The sequence below is a fragment of the Elaeis guineensis genome, chromosome 2, assembly GCF_000442705.2.
Source record: "Elaeis guineensis isolate ETL-2024a chromosome 2, EG11, whole genome shotgun sequence".
Classification (NCBI taxonomy): Eukaryota; Viridiplantae; Streptophyta; class Magnoliopsida; order Arecales; family Arecaceae; genus Elaeis; species Elaeis guineensis.
In genome coordinates, this window is record NC_025994.2 from 19,413,782 (window position 1) to 19,427,925 (window position 14,144).

Below are 14,144 nucleotides of genomic sequence, written 5' to 3' on the forward strand. Positions count from 1 at the left end.
TAAAGGAGCTTGGACTCTTATCTCCTACTCAAACTCTATCCTCTCTTCCTATTTAAACCAAGGTACCTTATGGGGCATTAGATGAACCAGATATAATCAGGTTTTAATGCCAAAAAGGAGTGTTGTGCATGGAAAAAAAATCAAAGGGAGAGGGCACGGCGTGTATGTCCATTGGCATGAGGTATGGTTGCTTCATATCCTTTTTTTCTTACAAACAACCAAAGGTTAATTGTTAGGACACCTTCTCTCCCATCTTTTATCCACGTTTGGACATAGGTTTCTCCTTCTCTCTTTGTCCAAAAGTTGGACAAAATTTTTACATCTCTAGTATAGAGATTTGTGCATGGGTTATAAGAAGAAAAGAGAAGAAAGGGTTCTTCTCATGATCTCTAACGTAGAGATCATCATCTTCCTACTTCTTCTTTTTCTCTAAGAGTGTCTTGAGAGAAAAAAAAATTTTAATTATTGAGATACAATCTTTACAAAGGAGCTAGCATCTCGATGAGATCAATAAACTTTTGATCAGATCGAAGTCTCATATGGATATCTGTAGAGATGGGATACTTGTGTGGCTTTAAGAGACCTTTGGAAGACATCCATGATCATCAATTCACAGTGAATATTGATCCATGCCAAGGTATATTCTCTATTTATTTTTTTCTATTTAATTTTTATATCTGAATTCTATCTCACATATGATGATCCTATTTATGATTTTAAGATATAATCTTATGCATGCTTAGATTAAATTAGATTTAATCTAAAATTTTTAAATTCTGTTGCATACTCATTTTGAAATATTTTGTATGTATGAAATCATGAAACTCTAACTGTGGTATCAGAGCCACATCATATGCATGAGATTAAGACTTAGATCTAAAATTTATAGAGAAAAATTTTAGATCTAACAGATTTTGATATCATTCTGACATAAGGTTATCCTGGCATAACTTATTATGCTCTATAGTTGTCCTAGAATGATGTTAAAATTTTTAATTAAAATAAAATTTTAGATCTAATTTTTATAGCATATATGTGATATATATTTTATTATTTAGATTTAAAAAAATTTTAAGATCTATTTTGATTCGTATATATAATAATGATGGCATGTTTAGGACTGAAATTTATTTCTATGATCTAAACTTATTCATGTATATGATATATATTTATATGTATGATCTAAAATTATTTCAAGATCAAAATATACCTTTCACGCAAAGAATTTAGATCTAAAATTTTTAATTTAAGATCTGAAATTAATGTTTGTCCATGAGGGATTGGTCATGGGTAGATCAAATTAGGTCATGTAATTGGATTGCATCTAGGGTTTATGATTTGATCATATTGGGTCTAAATTGATTTAGCAATTGATCGAATCGAATCAAGTATTGATTAAGATGAGGTCAATAGAGCTCAATATCATATAATTATTGTTGATCGAATCGATTGATACCCATATGTAGAATCGATTAATCTAAGGACCTAATTTGGCTCTATGGCTCGAATCTAATTCACCTAAGCTAACCTATTCGGATCAATTAATCAATTAGTGTCTCAGATAAGTAAATAAAAGATGATTATTTAATTAGTTTCGTTTGCTGATCTAACCAATTTATTGGTGTCTAAAGAAAGTAACAGGGGAACCCCCACCAATCTCTACTTACCTGATCAATTTGAAAGATTGAGTCTCAAATATAATTACTTGTCGATTTGATTTAGCCCATGCCAATTAGATCAATCATGTGATGGCTGATTAGATGAGACCTAAACTCAAATCTCTCCATTAATATTAAGTCCAATGGTCTTTCACCGTTGTAGATATACGGGCGTGCTACTGACATTGATTGTTCTCGGCTAGTCACAGTAGTTCAGTTGCATCGAAAACATGTAACCACTCTATTAGCAAAGAGTTGCTCTCGGGTAAAGATGGGATTGGGTCCAGTAATTGTTAGGTGAGGGATCCAATGACGATTTTGCACTTGCTTGTGAATACTGGGTTTGACTTAACTAAAGAGTGGAGGCAATAACTGTTAAGTGAGCCCACATGACTTAGAGATCAAGTCGCTTCAACATGCTTAGAAAAGCATCTGGACAAAGAGTTATCCATGCATCGGTATTTGTTTGTGTTACCAATAACTGTTAGGTGAGGTGCACGACATCGGTGGGATCGCAGCACCCACTAGAAATTCAGTTGTCGCATTAGGATTTTTGTTTCTCCATCCGAGGAGTGTGGGAGATCTGATAAAATAGTGAGAGTCTTTTTTTGTATTTAAAAATTTCTAAAGTAAATTATAAAATAAGTACAAATATCTAATTAGAATATTTGCTCTCTGCTGTTTATTGTGTCAGCTTCCAATCCTCTAGTTAAAATCCTAGATATCAATCGATTAATTGAAACCAATTATATAGACTGGCTCACAAACCTAAGAATCATTCTTAATTTTAGAAAAATTAAGTAATATTCTCTATTAGGTTATTCTGATGTTAACAACCTATCTAACCCAAAGTCAATGAGCTATATTTGATGAGTAGATGGACAATGACAATCAAGATAGATGCTATATGTTGAAGTCTATGTTAGATGAACTCCAATATATGCATGAGCACATGTTCACTGTCAATGATATATTGATTCATCTACAAGTATTGTGAGGTGATCAAAATCATACAGCACATGAGATGCATGATGGGCAATCAGTCTACGATCATTATTTGATAATGATCAAAAACATTAAGGAGCTTAAAAGGCTCGACATGATCATGCATAAGGAATTACTTGTGAATTTGATCATGCGATCTCTGTTTAGTTTATATGGATAGTTTATGGTAAACTCCATATCAAAGACCATCTTGACATCTTATCTGAATTGGTCAAAGTGTTGGTAACAAAAGAACCTTGAAAGAGTTCAGAGGTAAATACCTGGAGAGCCTAAAGAAACAAAGACATACCTAGAGTAAGCATGTCGGAATTGCTCAATACTATCCTTATGATTTTTTCTTCTCTCAGTTGAGTTATAGACTTTAGTGATTTCTATATAGAGTCAATGGAAGGTAGAGGGCTAAGAAAGTAACCTTTAAATTGGCAATTGGGCAAGAGTTGTTGCTGTGGCCATGGATATCTATCCTTTGTGATTATCATTTGGATTTAGTTTTTAAAGACGATCTCTATCATTTACATGGTGATGCATCTGTAAACTCAATTGAGCAAGCGGTGAATGTCATTGGATCTGAGAGATCCAGAGTTAAGATAAATCTTGAGTATATGTAGAACCTTAGGCTAAGTCATATTGGAGAAGAAATAATTAACAAACTGGAGATATATGAGCTTTTAGGCTTATTAACTGCTGAGTCATATCTAGTTTGTGCATCATCTCTTTGATAAAATATGATCAAGCTACTCTTGTGGGATAAGAGGAGAAGGACCGCTGAGATACTTATCCTTATACATATTTGATGTGTGTAGCCTATATGATGTGCTAACAAAGGAGTTGTCTCTACTTCATTACCTTTACCGATGATCAGTCATAATATGGATAAGAATATGAGATACAAATCTAAAATTTTTGAAAGATTTAAATTATTCAGATATAAAGTAGAGAAGTAAATCGAAAAATTTTTTAAGGTACTTCAATCGGATCGAGGATGCAATACCAAAAAAAAAAATTCGATTATCTCATAAAATGACATAGTTTCATATTGGACCTCTCTTAGTATATCTCAGCTCAACGAGATAAGAAGAATCATGGGACTATATAAGATATGGTCTGATCTATGATGAACTTCACTGATTTGTTTTATTTTTTAGGGACATGCTTTATTTCTATAGAATTGGATTTTCTCTAAACCTGTTCCTACTATACCATATGAGATATGGCATGATGAGAACTGAATCTTGGTTATTTCAAGATTCAAGAATGTCCAGCCTGTATCTAGGACAGCAGGTGGATATATTAGAGGATAGGTCTATAAAGCTCATCTTAAAAGAGTTTGGGATACTACTTTCTGATAGGATTACAATGTGATTGTGATCCGACATGCTTTCTTTTTGAAAAATTATTTAATCAAGATGAAGTAGTGGGAGGAAGGTTAAACTCAAAGAGAGTATCTCTGAAGAGCAACAAGTTGTAAGATCTAAAGAACCTATTCATGATGAGCCAGCATATATATATTCCTCATCCACCTTGTACATACAGTAGGATCTCCAATCATCTCGAAAGGTACTTAGGTATGCTTAACAAAGGATGTAGAGAAAATCATTTCTCATAGAAGATAGAGAACATAGAGATGATCCCAAAATATACAATGAGGTGATATTAGACATCGACTCCAAGAAGGGATATGAAATAGCTTTTCTAACTAGATATCTTTTGAAGATTTCTATATGGAGTAGCTTATGGATTTTAGTTATCGTGATAGGAGATCATAAAGTCTGTAATAATTTTGAAGTTGGAACATTCATTTTGATGATATGATCAAATTATTTGATCAGAAAAGAAGAATTATGTATTTTCAAAAGGATCAGTGAGAGTGTCCAATACTGACAATGGTTAAAATATGGTTGTATATAGATTTCTCTATGAAAGATATAAAGCAAGCGTCCTAAAAATCTATAGAGATAGATGCAATTGGATGCTTGTGTTTTCACAGATAAAGTACAAAGAGTAGATGCTGAAAGGGTTCAATATATAAATCTCGAAGAGAGGTCTGCTACCCTCTTGGGCATATATGTATGCCATATAATGTACTTGAACTGATATAGTTAATACTGTGAATGTCATGAATAGATATCAGTTGTATCTAGGCTGAGAGCACTGAGATGCTATGAAAATATCCTTAAGTACTTAAGAAGAATAAAAGATTTGTTTTTAATTTTGGAGAAGGATCAAAGCTAGAAGTGGGATGATACATCAATTCAAATTTTATGTTTGATGTTGATGGTAGAATATCTACATCATGGGGTGTAATCATGTCGATATCTTGGAAAGATTTCAAGTAGTCGATCGATGGAAGCTGAGTACACTGTAGATGTGTAGGATGCATTCTGATTCTAATGTTAGTTGCAGAATTAGATGTCATGCCATCAGATACCATGACACTATACTATAAAGATAATGACACCATAGCCCTTGCTAAGGAGCCTAGGTCTCACCAGATATCCAAGCACATAGAGCAGCAAAACACACGACTACCTCAAGTAGAAATATATAGAGGTGCAAAAAGCAAACTCCACATGAGATGTGGTTAACCCACTGATAAGTCACTTAGCTGACCGAAGACTAAAGTCTATCTTATGAAGATGTAGCTTGGTACATGGCAGATTGACTTTAGTGCAAGTGGAAGATTGTTGAACGATACCTTGGAAGCTAATCTTGGCTGATGCATATTATATTTTTAGGATATATTTTTATACTTTATGGGCATTTATATTACCATTTATGCTTTATGTATCCATGAATCATCCAAGGGATTAACAAGATGATGGCATATATTCTTAAAGAGTTAAAAATTTGAGACATGTGTTATTGATGGTTAATTTCTAAATTGCTCCTAGTCATAGGATCATCATGAGGATGGTGATTGATCTAGATAGATCAATGTATGGATCACTTTCTTCGAGCAGATGAGTCTTAAGTCTGCAGTGTAGTGATACTGAAGCGAGAGTGCAGGTGGTTGTTAAAGAATAACTAGTACTGAGCGTGCCCAACACAAGAAGTCACATGGATGTTTGCTCACTTGTTAGTGACTTTCTCGATGCTGCAGTTGTATAACTGGTCCTTTAACCTGCGGTGCTACAGCTGCTCGCAGTGAGGCTGCTGGAGTTTGATGGACACATAAATATGAATCTCAATGAGTCCTTATAGTGGATGTTAGCAACAGTTGGTCCACTGTAGGAGTAAGGTGTATACCTAGATGGGATCTATCGATTCTAACAGAACGGAGTAGTCCTATGGAATTTAAGAAACTGAGTCTTTAAGTTTATGGCCATAGCAATGTGATTAGTGAAAAAAAATTTATGAAAATCATATATGGACTCGAGCTGATTGAATCTATCATATGATCGATGATGAGATTTGATGATTCATCTCTGACCTACCATCTGGTCGGGACTCATGATAAAGAAACTGTATCATACGTTAACTGCATCTAGAGGTTCATCATATTTTATTCTGTTAGGTTGCCACTACATATTGCTAGGTGTCATTGGTGGATTGTAAGATCCACAAGCATCATCTTGATGATCGATGATCTTTGGTGGGCAGAGTTGAAATGGTTCCAACCCATTGAAAAAAGTTTTAATGATATTATGATAGCAATCACAATATATCTCACTACCAGACAGAATAGAACCTATGGAGTCACACACAAAGAGACTTTCAACTGATCAGATGGTTGAATTACGATTATGAATTGTAATAGGATTTGATTATTAATTTGATTGATGATTAATCCAATGCAAAAGTTGCATTAACTTGCTAAAGAGTTAGTGAGTTATAAGAGGATGAATTAATAATTAGATTGCTAATTGGCTCAATTTGATTGAGCTATGGGGCTTGTATCAAGTCTAATTAAATTAGATTTAATTTGACCAGACATGGATTTGATTTGATCAAACCTAATTGGGTTATGAGATAACCAAATAGCATGAGAGATTCATTTCGAATTGAATTAAGATTTGGATTTGACTTAATTTTTAATTAGACTATGATCTAAACAAGAATATTTGAATTTTTATTTGGACTAAGAATAATCATTTTCATGGGTGCACCAAATCCTAATTAGATTAGGATTAAATTGAGTTTGACTCAAGCACCAAGAGAAAGTCCAAAAGGACTAGGACTCCTTCTCTAATTAGATGATATCTAATCTAAATAGTTTGAGCTCCAAATTAAATTTAAATTTTCATCTATTTGGATTTAATCAATTCCTAATATGATTAGGATTGGTTAGAATTTTAATTGATTTAATTCAGCCACTTAAAGAAGAGTCTCATATTCTTAAAACTTCTCCTTTCATGCACCACAAATCAAACCCATGCCTAACCAGAGTTGCACGCCATCCTTCCTCCTTTTTAGTGTGTAAGAAGGACTCTTAAACTCCTTTTCGTGAGAAATCTGGATGCAAAAACCTAGTGGTGGGCGGCACAAAAAAAAAATCCTAGAGTCCAAAGGAGTTTGAACTCTTATCTCCTACTCAAACTCTATCCTCTCTTCCTATTTAAACCAAGGTACCTTATGGGGCGTTAGATGAACCAGATATGATCAGGTTTTAATGCCAAAAAGGGGAGTTGTGCATGGAGAAAAAATCAAGGGGAGAGGGCACGACGTGTATGTCCATTGGCGTGAGGTATGATTACTTCACATCCTTTCTTTCTTACAAACAACCAAAGGTTGGTTGTTAGGATACCTTCTCTCCCATCTTTTGTCCATATTTGGACATAGATTTCTCCTCTTCTCTTTGTCCAAAAGTTGGACAAAATTTTTACATCTCTAGTACAGAGATTTGATGTATGGGTTATAGGAAGAAAAGAGAAGAAAGTGTTCTTCTCATGATCTCTAGTATAGAGATCATCATCCTCCTACTTCTTCTTTTCTCTAAAAGTATCTTAAGAGAAAAGAAGATTTTCAACCATCAAGATGCAATTCTTGCAAGAGAGCTAGCACTTTGGTGAGATCAATAAGCTTATGATCAGATCAAAATCTCATATGGATATCTGTAGAGGTCGGACACTTGTGCGACTTTAAGGAACCTTCAGAAGACATCCATGATCATCAATTCACGGTAAAGATTGATCCATGCCAAGGTATATTTTTTATTTATTTTTTTCTATTTGATTTCTATATCTGAATCCTATCTCACATATGATAATCCTATTTATGGTTTTAAGATTTGATCTTATGCATGCTTAAATTAAATTAGAATTAATCTAAAATTTTTAAATTTCACTACATACTCATTTTAAAATATTTTGCATGCATGAAACCATAAAACTCCAACATCTAAGACATAATTTAGACTTTCTAAGAATCTCTAAAGTTATTTTTATTTAGAATATTATCAAAAAAAAATTTCCAAACTCTATAGATTTCTGAATTGGTTTGATAGTTCCATTATATATTTCATATCCTAAAAATCTTATTTTTATCTTAAACAATTCTATTTTTCTTTCAAAAATTACAAGTCCATTTTTAATAATAGTTGATTCAAAGATTTTTAGATGTTTTATATGTTGTTCGATTGATTTTGAGAAGATTAAAACATCATCTATATAAACTATGATAAATTCTTTAAAGGGATTGAAAATATCATTCATTATTTTTTGAAATTCAGAAGGTATATTCTTAAGACCAAATGGCATAACATCTCATTCATATTTTCCGAATAGAACTGTAAAAGCAGTTTTGTATCGACCTTTTTCATCTATTTGTATTTGCCAAAATCTTGACTTTAAATCAAACTTTTAAAATATTCTCGCCCCTATTATTCTACTTAATAGATCTTTTTTATTTGGTAAAGGATATCTAATTCATTGGAGAGCATCATTTAAGGGTTTATAATTAATAACTAATTTAGGCACTTCTCTCTCTAATTCTGCTCTTTTTTGGACATAAAAGGCTGCACTAGTCTATGAAATTTGCTTTCTCTAATTAGTTTTCTAGAGAGTAAGATTTTTATTTCATTTTTGTAAAAGCTTAAGGTTTCCTTATTCATTTGTATGGGTCTTGCTTTTGTTGGAATTTTTCTTTTGTTGAAGTCTTCTTCATAGGCAATTGGATGGTATGGTATTTTCTATTCCAAAAGGCATTAAGTAATTCAGAAGAGATTGTTTTTTGGAGTTGTGTTTTTATCTTATCAATAATTTCTCTTATGGTAGAGCTTTTCAATCTTTTTTCAATTCTTTATTGGTCTAATTCTTCTTTTAAAAATTCTAATTATTTTTATTTTTGATTAATTTGATTTAAAGATTGGATTCTAAGACTATTCAATTTTTTTAGATATAGAGGATTAATAAATTGGAACTTAGTTTCATACCCATTAAGATTTGTTGAAATTTCATTATTATCAACTGAGAATGGTTTAATGAGATTTAAGAAGGGTGTTCCTAAGATTATTGATTGATTTAAATTTTTGATTAAAATAAAAGAAGTTTTTATATATCTTATTATTACATATATATATAGGCATCTGATAATTTAAACTCTATTTTGAGGTTTGACCCATCTGTAGTATTTAATTTTTTTTTTTATTTTTTCAAAGTATTTAGTAGGTATCAATCCTTCTTGTATACAATTTAAATCTACTCTAGAATCTATTAAGGCTATAGTATCAAGTTTAAATTCCTCTTTTATTACTAATGTAATTTTAACATACCATTTTTGAATTGTTATTTGCGTGACTAGTCTTATGAAATCTAAGTTTTCCCTATCTTCATTTATCTAATTTTTTATTTGTTTGATTTTGTTTTTAATTGGTCAATTTCTGTTTGAAAGTCTTGAATAGATAAGGACTTTTTTGGTTTATTTTTTCCTAAAAGTGTTTGTAGTCTTAATAAACATTCTTTTCTTCGATTAATATCATCTATCTTGCTAATAGATTCTAATAGTAAATGTTGTTCTTTAGATATCATATTAATTTTCTTGCTATGTTCTAGTAGTTTTAAAGGTTGCTGAGGCTTTATATCTTTAGGAGTTTGAAGTATATTTTCTTGTTGAGTTTCAGGACCAGATTCTTCTGAAGAGTTTGTTTCTTCAAAATATTTCTTTTTCTAAATTAAGTTATCTTTTTGTAGGCATGGGTAAAGATATTTAACAACCCTGCCAATGCCCTTGTCCTAATAAATTTTTATTTTCTTATTTAGGTAGTTACACTTATCTTTATTAATAAATGTAGTTAAGGGTTTATTTTGAAGACTTAAGCTATTATTAGGTCTAGGGTTTATCCCAGGCTGACCTAAATAGCTTATTTTAATGGAGTCTAGTGGGTTATATTTACCCATTATTAAGAGGTTAAATACCTAGCTACTTTAGTAGTCTAGATATTAAAGAATACAATTCCTAAACTCTATCCTATAAGGTTAGTGTCTTAAGAATGAAAGAATAAAATTTTCTAGCAGCTAGAAACTATACTATAAGAAAAGAATAATAAAAAGAAAATACTTAACACTATTACCTATACAATAGACTGTAGATAAGATGTTAGACTCTTTACAAGATGTTAGACTCTCTATAGGATTCTTGCTACCACTTGGTGATAATAATTTCAAGGATGGAAAGAGTTAGAAAAAGAAGATCAAAAAAAGATACTCATCTTAGGAGACTTAACAGTATGATTAAGGTAAGCGTCAAGAAAAGATATCTATCTTAGGAGATTTAATAGTATTATTAAGGTAAGAGGTCCTTTCCTTAAAAGATTTAACATAGCAGGATCTGAAGTAGTACCTATCTTAGGAGACTTAACACAGAAGGATCTGAAACGATTATCCAACTTAGGTGTCAAAGATAGTCCTCTCTGCGGTCTTTACTGCCTGCATCTGTAGCGGCTCTCCCTAACCTATGTCGATAATGGTATGTCCTGAAGCAGTCCTACACTCGAAGGTACATATGAATTTTCGTCAGTTATACAACCCGCCAGTCGTACAACCCCTGTGCTCCTCAGACCAAGCTTAGGTGACTACTAATCGTACAACCACTGTGCTCTTCAGACTAAGCTAAAGATTCTTACCAAAACTCTATTGCTCCTCAGACCAAGCCTAGGTGTCTTGATTGATGCCCCTACTGCTCATCAACCCTTGTTCTTACCAAAATACCTAACTTGTCTCTCTTTAGATTAAGCTTAGGATTTTGATACTACTCCTCAAACCAAGCCTGAGCGTCTAGATTGAGGCCCCTACTGCTCCTCAAATCTTGATCTCTCTAAACTACTTTTTTCTCTCCGGGCTCTATTATCAAGTGATGGAAGAAAAAGGATCTAAACTATACTACATCTTCCTCCTCGGGCTCTGATACCATGGGGGGAGTGGTGATACCCTGGAGGGAGCACGAGCTCCCTCCATGGTATCAGAGCCCGAGGAGGGAGATGTAGTATAGTTTAGATCCTTTTTCTTCCATCACTCGATAACAGAGCCTAGGGAGAAAGAAGTAATTTAGAGAGATCAAGGTTTGAGGAGCAGTAGGGGCCTCAATCTAGATGCTCAAGCTTGGTCTGAGGAGCAATATCAGAACCCTAAGCTTGGCCCAGGGAGGGACAAGTTTGGAATTTTGGTAAGAACAAGGGTTGATGAGCAGTAGGGACATCAATCAAGACACCTAGGCTTGGTCCGAGGAGCAGTAGAGTTTTGGTAAGAACCTTTAGCTTGGTCCGAGGAGCAGTAAGATTTTGGTAAGAACCTTTAGCTTGGTCTGAGGAGCAGTAAGATTTTGGTAAGAACCTTTAGCTTGGTCCGAGGAGTACAGTGGTTGTACGACTGATAGTCACCTAAGCTTGATCTGAGAAGTACAAGAGTTGTATGACTGACGGATTGTATAATTGACAGAAACTTGAATGTACCTTCGGATGTAGGACTGCTTCAGGGCATGCCATTATCGACATAGGCTAGGGAGAGCTGCTACAGACGCAGGCAGTAAAGACCGCAGAGAAGATTATCTTTGGCACATAAGTTGGATAACCGTTTCAGATCCTTCTGTGTTAAGTTTCCTAAAGTAGGTACTATTTCAGATCCTGCTGTGTTAAGTCTCCTAAGGAAAGGACCTCTTACCTTAATAATATTGTTAAGTCTCCTAAGATAGCTATCTTTTTTTGATTGCTTATCTTAATCGTACTATTAAGTCTCCTAAGATGAGTATTTTTTCTTGATCTTTCTTTACTAACTCTTTCCATCCTTGGAATTGTTATCACAAAGTGGTAGCAAGGATCCTGCAAAGAGTCAACATCCTATAGAGAATCTAAGGTATAGGTATTAAGTATTTTCTTCTATTAGTCATTCTTTTACTAGTTATTCTTTTATTGCTTATTCTTTATTCTTTTAGGTATCTTCCTCTTATTAGTTACTCTTCTATACTCCTTACAGTATAACTGTTAAGAATCTTATTCTTTCATTCTTTCATTTTTTTATTCTTAAAACATTAACCTCATAATAATGGATAAATATAACCCACTAAACTCCATAAAAGATAGATATCTGGATCAACCCGAAATATATCCTAACCCTAATCAATTAAATCTTCAAAATAAACCTTTAACTACATTTATTAATAAAGATAAGTGCAATTGCCTGAATAAGAAAATAGAAATTTATTGGGAAAGAGACATTGGCAGGGTAGTTAAATACCATTGTCCATGTCTACAAAAAGAAAACATAATTCAAGCCCTTAAAAATATTAAATCCCAGCAACTTTTAAAATCACTAAAGCATAAAATTCAGGAACAAAATAGCAAAAGAGATCCATATGATATCAAAAGAACAACAATTAGACTATCTGAACCCTTACAAGATGAATTCTGAAGAGATTCAATCTCTTCAGTCTGAATCAGACTATGAAAACCTAGACGATATTCAACCTTTTCCTAGAGATAAAAATAACCAAATTCAATTATCTCACTCTGAGTCAGATAATGAAAGCGAAAGTTGGGATTATTCTCAAAATAGCCCAATCCCAAACCTTAAATCTAGTAGTCTGACCTCTAGGCCTAAACCAAACCTTCAAATCAACACCAAATTTGTTATAAATGAAGAATTACTTAGGCAAGACTTTTACTCTAACTATAATAAAGTAAAAAGATAATAATTCTTTAATTTTTAAAACAAAACCCAAATAGAAGAGATCTTATTTCGCTATTATACCTTTATGAATTCAATCAAAGGTCATATTAGATTCTTTGATTGGTTTGAAAAGTATGATCAGCCAGAAATAATTGATTTAAAAGAAAAGAAAGAAGATGATAAATGTAACTACTTAAATTTAAAATTAGAAGGTAGAGGCAGAATTATAAAATACTTCTGCCCATACCTACAAAAGAATAACAATAATTTTCCTTCTAAACTAAAATTCTACAATACAAAACCACAAAAGTATTGGCCAAAACTTTGAAAAATACCAAAATATTTGAAAGATCCATTAAAAATCTTACCTCTTATGAATCTTAGAAATCTTAAGACAGTGTTAAGAAACCCTATCCTATTGCCAGAAAATAGATCTTTTAAATCCCTCCATCCTGAAGATAAAAAACCATTAAAATCCAAAAATCAAACCAAACTATTGGAAAGGCTCCCGAGGATATCTAGAAAGAAAAATCCTTCACCTATAAAAGAAGTTGAAAAACTAATGATAAATAAAGGAAAGGAAATTCTCTTAGATGAAACTTCGATATTCTCTAAAATAAAAATTACCTTACTAATAGATAATTTCATAATAGACACCCTAGCCTTAATTGATCCTAAAATAGATCCAAATTTCATTCATGAAGAACTAATACCCATAAACCTTCTTCAAAAGATCAAAATAAACCTGGCTTCTACTAGTAGTCCGGACCCAAATTATAAACTAACAAAAATATTGATTTACAACAATAATATATATCTCAAAACCTCCTTTATTTCAGCCAAAAATCTCAATCAATCAGTAATTTTAAAAAATTCCTTTCTTGAACTCATAAAACCCTTTTACATTGATCAAAATGGAATCAAGACTAAACTCTTAGGACAAAACTTAGAATTCAATTTTGTCAGCCCTCATTCCAAAACTAGTATAATTGAGTACAACCAGCAAAAACAAATAAGAAAAGCTCAGCTTCCTATTCGACAATCAAGGATTGACCTCTGGTACAAAGTGTGTGAAATATTACCTTATGAACTTCATAGTGTCATTCTTGAAAAGATCTTCCAACCCAATGAGATTAAAGAAATCTTTCAAACTCTTAGTAAATATCTCATAGTTGACTGGTGTTGGCCAAAGTCAAGTATTTCAAATATAAATATAAATCATTCTGATATTGTAATCAGAGCCCTATATAAGGGATTAATTAAATTAGCCTCTGTAAATTGTAACTATTTATTTGGCATGTTTCTAAAAATAGTATCAGTAATCTTAGAACAACTAAAAAAAATAAAAAAAAATAAATATAGTAATTTATAGTGAAATAGAAAA